The following is a 4,840-nucleotide window of genomic DNA, read 5'->3' on the forward strand; positions in this document are numbered from 1 at the left end:
TAAGTTTCACCAATAGTGTGGACCCCGCCCAAAGCTTGATTAGAATAATCAAAGCATTGTTTTCCCCCTTTATTCTCTTCCCTTTTTGTCGGGGTTGCTCTCAAATCAAGTGGTGATGAGGAATTCCGGAGGAATTCATGGGTTCCCATCACATCTATGCCTTTGATATTTTAGCCTTTTTAACTTTTATTGTTTTTCCTCTTCTCTTGTGCTTCTTCTTCATTCCTTTGTCTTGTAAGGGAGGTTGCTAGTTGGAAGGTTTTTTGAAGCTTGGTTTTTCAGCTGGGCTACCTTTTTCAACACTCTCTTTTCCGGCCATCATAGTAAGCCCCTAGCCATTCTTGGTTAAATTCTTTTAGTAGTGTTGTTTTTGGTAATTAAAACCATGACATTTTCTCCATCCTTTGATTAGCTTGCCATGTTTTGTTGAATAGCATGTTAGCTCTTTTTTTTTATTTAGAAATCTTGGCATGTTGATGGCTAAATTCGGAGTTGTTCATGCTTGTTGTTCTCTTAGTTCATAGCTCATAATTGTTGTTGAAATCCTTGGAGCTTAGTGTTAGCTCAAGGGCTTGTGCTTAACCATCCTTGTTTTGAGAAAGGTTTGGCCTTGGCATTAGTTTAATGAGTGTTAAGTTGCTTGTTTCTTGCTCACCCAAGCATGGTGGAGATTCTTGGACCTTATTTGAGGGTAGAACAAGCATGCTAAAAGCCATGCATATTGTGTATGTTTCCATGTATACATATATATATATATACATGTATTTTATATATGTATTGGTTGTATAAATAGATATGTTTTTTTTTCTCTCTTAGTTTGGGTTTTACAACTTTTGTTGTTGGTGGAGTGGTTTTGTAAAGTTGATAGCATTATTGTGTTAATATGTCTAAATACTAGAGCTTGGTTGTGAATCTGCAGAAATGTTTTTGTGTTAATGGTTTGTTTTTTTGTTTTTTTTATATTTATTAGTCAAGGCATTTTAAGAGAATGAGGGAAGTTTTGTAGTGGAATGTGTTTAGAATTGGATGGTGGAGATGTTCTCTCAAGTTAAAATATTAGTTCAAGGCAAATGTCAAATGATTGGAGGTTAAGCATTGGATCACTTTAATTTTTAATCATGTTAATTGGTTAAGCCTTTGAGATGTATTTATTTCTTGTGTGTGTTCCTGCTGGAATACATGCAAGACACTTATTTTATTTAGTTTATTTATTTATTTATTTATTTATTTTGGTTTCTCTCTCTAGAGAATGTAAAAGTAATACTTGGTTGGTGTTTAAACTTGTGATTAGAATGATTTTGTTTTAACGTTCGCAAATCATTGGATTTTAGGATCGTTTTAGGGAGTGGTCTTGGATCTCGTTTTGCAATTAGGCCAATACCAGGTAAGTAATCCACCGATAACTCCGTATTTTCAATATTTGAGAAATTATTTTATTCGGTAAAATAATTATCTAGTATTTTGTTATTTTATTTTGAATATCTATTATTTTTGTTAATATTGATATTATTTAATTGGAATATGTATTTTGAGGCATTTTCTTTAATTAATTATTTTTGTTTAGTTGTTGACTTGATAAATCTACATTGGTGTAATGCTAATTAAAGGATTGCTATTCATTTTAACTTGGTTGTTAATTTATTATTTATACTAAGTGTGCGATTACAGTCAGATGATTACTTCAACATTTATAAAATTTCGTTTGTTTGTAGGCATGGGTTAATGATTCGGCTATCATTTGGATTGACTTAGTTAATTCCATTATTTATTTATTTATTTATTTATTTAATCATTTAATTTAGTTTTGAAGGAGCTGGTGTTTTGAATAATTTTAAATATTTTATGTACTTAAATTTTTATATTTCATTTATGGTTATCGATTTATTTCCCTTTAAAGTGAGATTTTGATATTTATTAGTATTTTTTTGAATATATATGAACTTGAGGAATTTTAGAAATTTCGAACTTGTACTCGTAAATATTTTTGTATCTCGAATGTTTTGGTCTCCAAATGAGCGATATGCAACCACATCGATGGGGGTTAAACCCCGACCTTGTCGACAAGTAATTTTTGGGAAAATAAGATGCTAGCTTTCAGCACCGTGTCCGTTCGGTGAAATAATCATGACCACTGGTATTCGAGTCTCGGGTCACGAGGGTAAATAAATGATTTCTGTTATTTTGGGCTCGGAGTGCATCACGAGGATAAACAAATGACCTTTGACACTTCACAGTGAATTTGGAGACATACTCTCGATTTTTGTTACCTATGCTTTTATCCTTTTGGTTTTGATAATACTATTTGGTGCTATTGACTTTTGTACAATTTCATATTCGCATTCCTGGTTTTCAAAATTTTGGTGAACGACTTACTTGGAAATATTCTTTTTATTAGAATATTATACTACGTATTTTGTTAAATTGTGATTTTCGGAGACTTGTGCTTTTCTGAAAATCCGGTATACTTGAAAAGTTACTTTTGTAATTTCTGATTTAGTCTAACTATGGTTTGGAAACTTATGCTCATATTTAGAAAATTTTCTATATTTTTTATTTAAAACTTTGAATCTAGTATTCTTTTGATTACAGTATTCTTAAATAGCGGTATTACTTGAGAACTATACCTCTGTTGAATTATCTATTTTGTATTAGTTTAAAGTATGTTTAAACTTTGAGTTATTCTTAATATTTGAATCAAGATTTATGAATCCTGTTGTTTTAAATCAATTTCTGGATTACTTACTGGGCTAGTGAGCTCATGGATTTGTTTTAAGGGTAAACTACATGTTTAGTCACTAAACTATTCGTGTTTTCCTAATCTAGTCACTAAACTAAAAAAAATTTCAATTGGGTCACTAACGTTAGCATTTTTCTTCCAATCAAGTCACTCACCCTCAGCCGTTACCTTTATGATGAGTGGGCGCCACTTTTACTTAACACGTGTCGGACTTTTTTCTTGGGTTGTTGATCGGCCCACATCATCATCATCATACTTTTTCCCTTTGCTTTCCATGGTTTCATCTGAACTAAAAGAGTCTTGAAGCTAAATTTCCTTCATCATTTCCTCCATTGCTTCTCTAAAACCCTAAGGAGATGTCATCCAGTTTGGAGATCATGTCTTCACATAGAGCGGTGGCCAAAGCGAGTGACTACTGCAAATAAAGAGATAAATCGGCCAAAGAACATCTTATGGTGGCAACATCTTACGTGGTTCTTCGATTTGGGTAAAGCAGTGACGAGATGTTGTGAATTCATGGGTGTCAGAGAAACAGAACTATAACTACTCAAAAATACTTGCTAACCTACTGAGAGAGTGTGTAGACATTACACTCAAATAGTTTGGAGGGACACAAATAGAATTGGGTGTGCTCATGCCAATTGTAACAATGGTGGCATCTTCATCATCTATAATCATAAACCTCCGAGGGAATGTTAGTGGGACGTTGACCTTATTGAAGGCTTGCATGCATGCACATGTGAATATGAAAATAATATTTCTACAAATGCTATATCTGAGATCTGATCACTTCCCATGAGAAAATGAGAATGAGAACGAGATGAGAAGGTACGCTAAGATGGAGATCTCGCCGGAGGTTGGAGAAGTGAGAACGAGGGCAAGGGCGATGGCTCTCAAGGCTGCGGTGGCGGCAGCGGCGAAGAAATGGAAAACGATGGTGCTGCGAGTGGCTATCGTGGGGTCGGGAAGGGGTCCAAATCTTGTACCTTGACTATGGAGCCATAGCTTGATGATGATGAGGCGGGTGGTGAGGTTGACGGTGCATTATGATCACCATCAAGGTGGTGGTGAAGTGGGCTAGCGTTTGGAGAAGTGAAGGAGATCATGATGAATATGATGAGATCTCCATCGTTCTCGTTTTATTAGCCGAAGATCATGTTCTCTACTTATCTGCAATGCCATCGCTTTTGCTACCGTCTATGCGAAGCCATGATCACTAGTTGGACAACATCTTCTTAGGGTTTCAGAGAAACGATGGATGAAACAATAATGGAAAATTGGCCTCAAGCTCTCTGGTTCAGTAAAACCATGCATGGAAAACAAAGGGGAAGTATGATGCTATGTGGTCAGTCAAAGCGTCATTTGAAGTTCATTATTGAAGTGGAATGCCACATCAACAACCCAAGAAAAAAATCTAACACGTGTCTGGTGAGGTGGCATGCAAGCTCAGCATCAGGGTAACGGCGTTGAGGCGAGTGACTTAATTGGAAGGAAATGCTAACGTTAGTGACCCAATTGAAATTTTTTTTAGTTTAGTGACTAGATTAGGAAAACACAAATAGTTTAGTGACTAAACATGTAGTTTACCCTTGTTTTAAATCCTTTTCAGATCAAGAGTGGTAGACCGTGGTGGATCTTGAAAGACTGCCTGTAGATGTTGCTTGTCCTGTTGTAAAATTGTAGTCCTTGTCATTGTCTATCACTATGTTCCTGTATTTTGTATTTCTAGACTTCTTGTATCTTTGCATTGTGTACTTTGTAGAGTCTGTAATCCTGTAACCCAGTTGGCTTGTTATAGTTTTGTTTGTCCTAAATCAGGTTCTGAAGCCTTGCATGTCTACTTGGTTCACGCCTTGTGGATCTGCGGCTGTTTGTCTGCGCACCGGGTCCGGCGAGCCGGGTTCGGGGCGCGACAAATAGAGCTTATGACCAGTGCTAGAAGTAAAGACATGGAGATTAATGATGTATTTAGCTAATTTAATTATAATTTCAGTTAATGGAGATGTGTGTTATAATGTGTTATGCTCCTAATATCTATGTATGCTTAATCATGCAATATCTTGCTAATATTGAGCAAGTATAATGGGTCATTTCAAAAGACAA

The 4,840-nt window shown here is 35.5% G+C and overlaps 1 long non-coding RNA gene across 1 annotated transcript; it reads left to right on the forward strand.

Annotated features, from left to right (window-relative positions):
* The first annotated feature begins 293 nt into the window (after positions 1 to 293).
* On the forward strand, positions 294 to 4,693 carry LOC120269379. The gene is made up of 3 exons (XR_005539148.1): positions 294 to 323; positions 1,332 to 1,384; positions 4,347 to 4,693. It is a non-coding gene; the product is annotated as an uncharacterized LOC120269379 (long non-coding RNA).
* Positions 4,694 to 4,840: the final 147 nt, after the last annotated feature.

The sequence above is a fragment of the Dioscorea cayenensis genome, chromosome 9 (genome assembly GCF_009730915.1).
Source record: "Dioscorea cayenensis subsp. rotundata cultivar TDr96_F1 chromosome 9, TDr96_F1_v2_PseudoChromosome.rev07_lg8_w22 25.fasta, whole genome shotgun sequence".
In the NCBI taxonomy this organism is placed as follows: domain Eukaryota; kingdom Viridiplantae; phylum Streptophyta; class Magnoliopsida; order Dioscoreales; family Dioscoreaceae; genus Dioscorea; species Dioscorea cayenensis.